At 38.0% G+C, this 9,551-nt stretch overlaps 1 protein-coding gene across 1 annotated transcript in view; it reads left to right on the top strand.

The window, feature by feature from the left end:
• The window catches only part of LOC118342258 (mitogen-activated protein kinase kinase kinase kinase 5-like), a 36,901-nt gene that overhangs the window by 6,072 nt on the left and 21,278 nt on the right, over positions 1-9,551 (top strand). The gene's annotated exons all lie outside the window — the stretch shown is intronic.

Raw genomic sequence — 9,551 nt, 5'->3', positions numbered from 1 at the left:
TTTTCTCATAATTACGAGATCCTGATCTCGTAATTACAAGATATGGTGTCAATTTTTTTTTTATCCAGTGAATGCAATGCGTTTCCGTACTTTTCAGATGTTTTTTGAAGAATGATAATGTAGATGCAGAGATGATCCTCTGTACTTCAGTGAATATCGATTAAGGAAAGTCCGACAATACAGAAGATGAAAGTCCTGAGAGTGTCTGGGAGAAAAAATCTGTTCATATTTCATCTAAATGTTCATATTTATACATGAATACATAAGACTATGTATTTATTTACATTAACAACTGATAGAAGTTTGAATTGTCTGAAGAAAGGAGCAGATGAGTCAAATCTTTTAGTAACAGTATTCCAATAAAGGATAAATTAAGTTGTTATAAAAAGTTAGAATAAAAGGATTAATCAATGAACAAACTCTATTCAAGATACTAACTGATTTTTTACGGACAAATTCTATACAGTATTGTTATTATTCCATCTTGAAGTGTGCGTTCTTATTGTTATTTTTTCATCTACTAGGAACTCTGAGTTATCTCAGAGTTGTCTTTGAGCCTTATTATTTTTTATACTTACAAAACTTAGATATTTTTATATATTGATGGTCCATCTGAAACTTAATTTACTTCTTGAATCCGTTTGCTTAAATCGATGTGATCATGTGACACAACAAGACGTGAAGAATCCTTGTAGACATGATACAGGATTATGTAGCTCATTTCTTGTTTCTCAGGTTTTACATTCCTTGTAAAAGGTCTTTTTAATGAGTGTTTTAGGCATTAGGAGTGTACAGGGATTTGAAGTTGGGTTTACTCTGAGAAGAAATTCAAGTGAAGGCAGGTGTGACAGTAGGGCCAGATTTTCAAATGCAACAAAAATCTCTTTAAACATTGTCCTTCCACACTTCAGCAACGCTTCTCTATAAATTATTTTAATATTTGATAAAGAAACAAATTTAAGAAATACAATGAGACAATTTGAGTGGTTTGTAGCCAAAGTTCATGCTGCTACAATGCTAACGTGCTAATGTTTAGTAGGTATAACATTTACCATGATCACATCGTTGGTAAGTGTGTTAGTATGTTAATAAATTCTTAATAGCTTTAAACACAAGGTACAGCTGAGGCTGATGGAACTGGCATTAGTTTTTCAGGTATTTGATCATAAATCAAAGTATACTTAAAAAGAGCTGATAGCGATTGACACACTACACAAAAGTGTTTGCTGCTCCTTTAAGAATATTAGGGCTGTACCGGCTTATTTTATGATATAATAACATTAAAAACAAAGTCCTCCGTTGGAATAAAGTGTTGTATCTGAGTTAAGAGAAGGCCTAATGTGTAGGGTTTGTTGGTTGCTGTTTGTAAACACAGGATTCAAAGCTGGAGCTGAGAGAGAGAGAGAGAGAGAGAGAGAGAGAAAGAGAGAGAGCAGCGGTGGTCGAGTGACCTAGAGAGTTAATGGAGAGAGGGCTCAGAGAAATAAGTTGTTTTCTGATTGATTCACAGTGGTTACATTCTTAAGCACAAATGAACCCAGTCCTCCAACACCTCTGCAAACCCCTGCGAGAAGGAACCACATTGCCAGATTTTGTGTGAATTAACGCTGAAGCCATGTTTCATCCTGTCCGCTGTGCTTGTATGTGTGTGTATCTCAGCCCTGCCCTCGAGTCTTCAGACCTGCAGCTCAGAGAGCAGACGAGAGAGACGGAGACAGTAACCAGGTCGCTGCATGTCCCAACCTCACACCCTGAGCAATGCAGAATTAATACACACTTTATACATGCACCTGTCATTTTTAGCAGATCTGTTAATAATATCTGTTAAATGTTTGTCGCACTTTTTGGTCGCTCACTACATCCACTAGTATCTGCCACTCAAACCTGTATTTGGACAGCCTCTTTGTTTTTATAAAAGACTTTAGCTGCAGTGTTAAAATAAAACATGCTGGGTTTGATGAGTGCAAAAGGCCACGACCCTGAAGCTATGTGTTCTTGAGAAAATGACTCACCATGACATCTTCTTTAAGATACAAATATTCACTAAATGTCAAACATAGAATGGACGTTGAATCTGACTCTTCCTGAGTGTCTGCACTCCGACCCAGCCAGTTAATATACCCACATATATTCAGTGTAGAGGCTGCAGACATGTGAGTATAACTCTTTAGTCACTTATGTGTTCAACAAAGTCTCGTCAGTTGTTCCTATTTTGGCTCAGACTTGACTTGATGCTTCCCTTCACAGCCATACACACAGTTTAAGCTGAATTCACCTGCATTAAATATGTTCTCTGGAGCAGCACTTGATTTTGTCCGGATTGAGAATTGACTCACTTGACTAAGCTGACTGCAACTCTGCATCTGATCATGTCAGGATCTTTCATCTCATACAGTAAAAAGCCTGACTCTCCTTATTAGATGTGGCTTGTGCTACTGAACTGCAGTTGGGGTTGCTGTTCAATATAGTGCAACTCTAGTTTCAGACCTGTAGTCTCACATAGGCTGTGGGCTGCACCTGGTGTGTGTGCAACCTCAGAAGCAAAATGAAGAAGTGAGATAAGTGAGCAGTGTGGACTACATAGAGGAGCTGCCTGCAGAGTCGACTTAACTGTGTCAAGTTTCTGCTGAAATGGTGTGGTTTTGTGTGTATGTGTGTGTGTGTGTGTGTGTGCATTTGTGTGTGTGTGTACTTGTGTTTTACAATGAAATGTGCATTAATTTTGTTGGTTGATCTTGACTTATTATTAACTCAAAAAAGAGGAAGAGAGATCATTTATGATGCTGAGAACATCAAACAAATTGCAGCCACCATCCAATTACCGACATGTGTATGCATGTGAGTGTGTGTTTGAGAGTGGTTTGATATTTTGTGAGATGTTCTGAAAATGCTACTTATGTGCTAAACAACTCACAGACATATGAGATGATGGTGTCTTTAGCTAGGATGAGATTGATGAACACGTCGATGTTTAGATGTGCCTGAACTTCCTTTAAATACAGGCTAAACTGAAGAAGAAACATCTGGACTTCCTGTCTTTAACAACTAAAAACCAGGTCAGAAATCTTTGTGTAATCATCGAGCGTAGCATGCTGTCATATTAAAAAAAATAGCAAGAATCAGAGGATTCATATCCAGGCATGTTTACTTTGAGCAGGTTAGACTGCTGTGATGGTCCTTTCTGTCCCTCAGGAAGCTTCGGCTCATTAAGGATGCAGCTGAGACCTCACAAAGACGAAGAACAGTAAACACAGCGCACCAATTCACAGTCACTGGTGTCGGGAATAGAGTATGAAGTACTGCTGCTTGTCTATAAAGTGGTTTAGGACCAAAATACATCATTGATCATATCAATCCTCTCACACTTCTCATGTAATAGCAGTCTGGGAACTGTTCTCAGTCCAAACTCAACATGGAGAAGCAACATTTAGTTAATTGTTTTATTAGTAAAGAAAGTAAAGTGACAGTTGCAGAAACTGTATCTGATGTACTTTACACGTGTCTATCACCAAAGCTAATTTCCAACACTAGTCCTATTCAGTCATTATTTGCCACAGAGCTGGAACAAACTTTCAAAGGACGAACTTTAAATCCACCTTAAAAACAATAATGTTCTCAACTGCCTTTATTTATATTTTAATGTTATCTTTGCTTTTATCTTTTTATATGGTTTCTATATTTTTTTTAATGTGTGTTCCAGTGTTTTATATTGTATGTCCTATTTGTCTGCATTGTGTCAAGAATGAATGAGTTGTCTTTGTGTGTGAAATGTGCTGTACTGTACAAAATAACTAAAAGTGTGCAACTTCCCTATGGGAAGCTCCAGACTAACTGCAACGAGAGCTGTGTCTATTTTTTATTCCTACACACGTTAAATAGTCACTTTCATCTTGAAAGACTGAACCATAAGGAATTCACAAAATGTAGATTGTGATGTAGAAAAATCTTAAAGTGAGCAAGTTTGTGTTTATTTCTCTGCTGGTTAACAGGTGGGTTACAGTCAACTGAACATTAGAATCAGGTGGATTATTTTTGGAGATTGTAGATTGAAGTTGTGGTTAATAAATAGTTTCTTGTGGGTTTGTTGGTATATATATGGGTAATGTATGTAATATTGTAACCAACCCAGTTTCTAAAGTTAAAGTAGTGAGCGAACTATACCATGGCTTTGTGAGGAGCTCACTTTTTGTTGACAATGAAGATACAGAAAGATAGAAATAACATATAAATAGCATATAACAGCATGTTTATATTTTCTGGGAAGCTCATTTCTTATGAAGAGAATTTAATCTCCTCCTGGCTCCCCTGTAGTTAATGCGTAATGAGGTTATTACTGTAATGTCTCCTTATGAATGTAAATTAATTTACACTCATATAGTGACATAGAATTACATATAAAAGAAATGTGAATAATGCAGAGGAAACGAAATCCATGCAGGGAAACCCAAGAGAAAGATAGAAATGTATTCTAAATCATTTTCCAACCTCCATTTGAACCTCTAATGATCCTAATAATAACTTGAACCACTCTTTACCCCCTCCCTCCATCCATCCTATTACCATATTTGGTAACACTTTATTTAGATGGTAGATATTAGATATTTATATTTATAGCTATTTTTTAGATGGATATTTTTAGCATTTCAACTGTTTCACGTTATCTGTAGATTAAACCAAACTTTAACCACAATGGTCTAATGTCAGAAAACGGTTGTTGAACTGATCAAATATTGAGCTGTTGAAATGTTCTGTAGCCGGAATAAAGCGTCCCTGTTATTCTTTCTGTATTTATTTTCTTCCTTTCTTCCAGAATACATAAAAAATACATAAAGTTACAGTATTTACCCAAATACAACCCTTTTACTTCAACCACTTTCTCCACTTTGTAATCTTTCATGTCAACAGGTCAAATCTCAATCTCTCATTGGTAAAGGAAGCAAGCAGGGTCCACTTCTTCATTTCCTGCCTTGTCTGTTGTTTGTGTTGAGGTGGATAAGCGCCGCGCTCAAATCTGCTGGTTTCTTTCGACCTCAGCAACAAATACAACGATCACAATTTTGTTTCTTCTCTTAAGTTTGCTTTTTGAGTGAGTGTGATCACAGAAGTCAATGAAAGGAAAGACCCCTCCTCGCTCAGAAGAACGCACACTTCAAGATGGAAATGTTGTTGTGGAAGGTCCGTGGCTTCCGCTGTGACGTCCACCAACTGTGTATGTGTGTGTGTGTGTGTGTGTGTGTGTTTGGTTGTTTACTGATCACATGTAGGGTGTATTTCCTCTCAGTGACCTCTCTGTTGTCGCACACACACTGACACACTGACTGAGTGGAGTTTTCCATTGTCATTGTTGTTTTCATTATGTTACTTCACTTTCAGCCACCGAGTGCTTTTGTTTGTCACTGAGCCACATGTGAGTACGACCGCCGTATGACTACACAAGCTCTGTTGGTCCCCAGAAGATATTTACTGGTATGAAAGTCTTGTATGCCTCACTTTTAACTAGAAATGTTGCGATAACATCCAGCAAGGTCCTACATAGGTACGTTGGTATGTTGTCTACTCTCTAATGATAAACATGACTCAACTTTCTCAGAAAGGCAACAACTTTTGTAATGTGAAGTGAGCACTGAGATATTTTTGATGTTGACACTAAATGAGATTACTCAGTAATGTAAATGTGACACTTGCAGCACTAAAGCCAGACAAAATGACATCCAACTTTTTTATAGCTGATTCTATTTGCGTTTAATTAATTTTTTCCATTGTGAGGCAGCACATAAAGGCCTTTTTCAAGTTCAGACAAGCGGGGCACACATAAAGAACCATAAAGTATAAAGTGAGTTTAGTTAAGAAAATGGAGAATCTCTCATTTGAGCCCTTGTACCCATGGAAACTTCTTAGTTTATCAACCTGGTTAATAGGTATTTTATTTTATTTATTTATTCCATTTTTCATTTTGTCTCCATCTTTGTTGCCCTGGTGTTTTTTTACTGACCTCCTCCCTAAACAGTGTGGGCGCAGACTGTGACACCTTTTTCCTTTGATTTTCTGTCAATGAAGTTTGAGTTTCTGTAGTTTGTCAGCTTTAAAAGCAACTTTTTTCAGGTTCAGGCCAGTAAAAATAACATTTTTATGCAGGTCTGGACTGACAATTGAGCAGCACTGGGAGAATTCCCCTTGGACTGTCAGGCTGATGTTAAAGATAAAATGGGTAAATCAAAGCGACACAGAGCAGCAGTCACTCAGAAATGTAGTCCGTCAGGCCCTCCGCCTTCGTTTAACCTGATGGTATGATGTCTGTCTGTCAACGTACACATAAACACAACATTCAGCCACGACATGGAGAAGAAATGTAACAGCACAGGAGACAGAGGGAAGGCAGAGCGGGAGAGCTTTAAAAGGAGAAAAGAACCGGAGGAGAGTGCAGCTAAATGCCAAATTACATTATCTATTCATGAGCAAGAAACATGGTTAGTGTTTTTTTAAATAATACTTGCTAGCAGGGCTCAGTAAATGGCATATAACTTATCATATAAGTATCTCCAGTTCCTCTGAAGCTGCGAGCACCACAAACCAAATGTTATTCTCCTCCATTATATTGGGGCAGCAAATCTCAGACGATATCTAAAATCCTCAGCAGATAAAACCAAAGCTATCTGTCTTTGTAGAACCCGCTGGATTATTCTGATGATCTGACCCTTTAAGATAAGTTTGTGGAAGGGTAGTGTTAAGTTTGGTCATGGTTGAATAAGCAAACCACCTGCTGAAAATAAAACCGTCTTTCATAAATGTAAGCGAGTTGTTTGTGACCATCTTCCACTGTGACCACAACACCCTGACTTTCCACTGTGCCTTTTTAGTGTCAAACACAAAGGCAGACTTTCAGATCACAGTCCACCGCCAACATTAAAATAACTCCAACTGCCAAGTGTCAGCTTCCATTACAGCTTTGGTTTTAATTTTTCCGATGAAATGAGAGTCGTTGTTTTGACAGCGGAGGTGGACGCTTTTGGTTGTGTCTTTAAAAAGTTGTCCCTTTTTCGTTTTTGGGAAAGTGCATTTGTCATTTAATTAACAACTCATCTAAAACGCTAGTGAAGCCGTGCTCATTTAATGAAATATGTGACTTGTTTTTTTCACTTTCGGGGACGAAAGGGGCGAGAGGGGTGCAACAGACACATATAACTATAAATACAATATTCTTAATATAGCAGGAGTCAGATTGAAGTCCTGTTGCTGCAGGGTTGTTAAAGCTGTTGGGGTTTCAACTCTGCTGTCACTCCAGCTGAAAGTACTTGCACTTTTGATAATATCTGGTGGCTTTAGACCAAACTGTCCATCAAATATCATTGTGTCATGTTTTTAAAAACCCCTCTCTGTGTAGTGGAGTTTCCGTTGTCACTGTACTACCTGTCCTACTCTCAGTACAAATATGACTGTATTCTATTTCAGGAGTGACAGAATGTGAATGGGTATTTCCTCTAAGTGCAGTGGGTGGACTGGCAGTCCTGTCATGTCTATAGTCTGATGTTTGTGATGTTCTCTTCTCACTCATTTGAGCCCTTGTACCCATGGAAACTTCTTAGTTTATCAACCTGGTTAATAGGTATTTTATTTTATTTATTTATTCCATTTTTCATTTTGTCTCCATCTTTGTTGCCCTGGTGTTTTTTTACTGACCTCCTCCCTAAACAGTGTGGGCGCAGACTGTGACACCTTTTTCCTTTGATTTTCTGTCAATGAAGTTTGAGTTTCTGTAGTTTGTCCCTGCGTCTTTGTTTGTTGAACAGTTGTGCCTCTCACTGCTCGAGCTAACTACCAGGTTCTTCTTGTACTGTCATAGAACGTATCATAATGTGTTATTTAACTTTAAAGTCTTTCCTAAGCTGGCAGTGGATTTAATCAGCATTACAGTAACTTGTATCAGTCACTGGTTGAGAATAATAAACGTAATAACGTGAGCATTTTGCAACATAAAGCCCCTACAAGTAACTTTCCTTCTTTGTTGATTCTAGAAGATACAGAAGCAGGAGTGTTTCCACCGCCTCGTTTTATTGATTTCGAGGGGAATCCAACCAAATCAGGCCTTAGGAATAATTATATAGAAAGAGCCAATTTTCTCGCTGATGGTGTTGTTTGTTTATGCAGGTCATAATGAGGCAGTATTAAACTGAGACTGTTTTATAACAAGTTAAAAACTCCTTGTAGTAGGTTTAAATAAATAAAATACAAACGAACAAAGAAAAATAACTTGTAATTAAGGATAATGGACAATAAAGCACGACATGCTCCCAAACAGTGATTATCATGGAAATGATCAACAGTGTGGCTGTTGGTTTCTAACCAAGCTGCAAACTCTCTCTCAGGCTGAATTTAAACATGCAACCATGTAACTATTGTCATAGCAACTGAAACTTTAACCTCCACCTCACGACAGGAAAAACATGTATTTTTCTTTTGTCTCTTCATGATCCAAACAGACAAAATAAATGTGCAACAGTGTTGGGCACAGGTTGATCTAGTACAGTGGATCTCAGCCCTAGAGCTGAACTACTACAAGTCATGGTCTTTTAAAGGTCCAGTGTGTAACATGTAGGAGGATCTATTGGCATAAATGGAATATAATGTTCACAGGTGTGTTTTCATTACTATGTAATAAGAATTGTAACGTTTTTGTTACCATAGAATAAACCTGCTACGATGATCACAGTCATACAACTCATATGAATGAAATTAAAATAATTATAGCTTTTTCCACCACAACGACAAGTTTCTAGCAGACAGTTGGCTCGCTACGCAATATGCAAGTGTAAGCCCTTAGATACAGCTGGCGTGGACCAGACCAGGGTGGACAAAGGCAAACTTAACACACAGACCACCCAAAAAACACTGTGTTGTCCTAAAACAGTGCATTAGTCTGCCCAGACCACAACAGCTTAGTGTCAGAACACATCAGCAGCAGATCGAAGGCTCTTAATAGAGCCGCCTCTGCAGACACCGGCTCTAGACAGGGGCCACTGTAGTTTCCTCTTTGCAATTGGAAGTGAAGGGTAAGGAGGAGGGAGTTGCCATCTTTTCATCATTTACACCACTAGATGCCACCAAATCCTACACACTGGTCCTTTACATTCTAATTTATTTATACTGTACATATTGTTGTTGTTTGTCTGCAGCTTTTATGTTTGACATTAAGTGCTTTCTCTCAGCTTCCTTGTAAAAGAGACTTTTTATCACAACATTAGGATAAAGGAGTAGAGTAACTTTACTTCAGTGTGGCCCCAATGGTTGGAGCAACTTTGTATGAGTGGGATTGCCTTAGTTCTTTTTAAATAGAAAGTTTGGGTGCAGCCCTGTTTTCTGCGAGCTTCTGGTCAGCTAAAGTCAACCTGCTGCAAAGGAAATCAACTTTTATAAATTATGTCTAAAGGAAGTTATGGTTTCTGTTTACAAATAGTGTGAATAAGCAAAGAGAAGTGAGAACACTCTCTGTTATCACACTTTTAAAGGTCACCATGTGTGTGTGTGTGAATACATGTGTATATGTGTGTGTGTGT

Source organism: Morone saxatilis, unplaced genomic scaffold, assembly GCF_004916995.1.
Source record: "Morone saxatilis isolate NCDOM2014 unplaced genomic scaffold, NCSU_SB_2.0 Contig8, whole genome shotgun sequence".
In the NCBI taxonomy this organism is placed as follows: domain Eukaryota; kingdom Metazoa; phylum Chordata; class Actinopteri; family Moronidae; genus Morone; species Morone saxatilis.
Note: the sequence above shows the minus strand (reverse complement) of the source record. Positions and strands in the feature narration are given on the sequence as shown.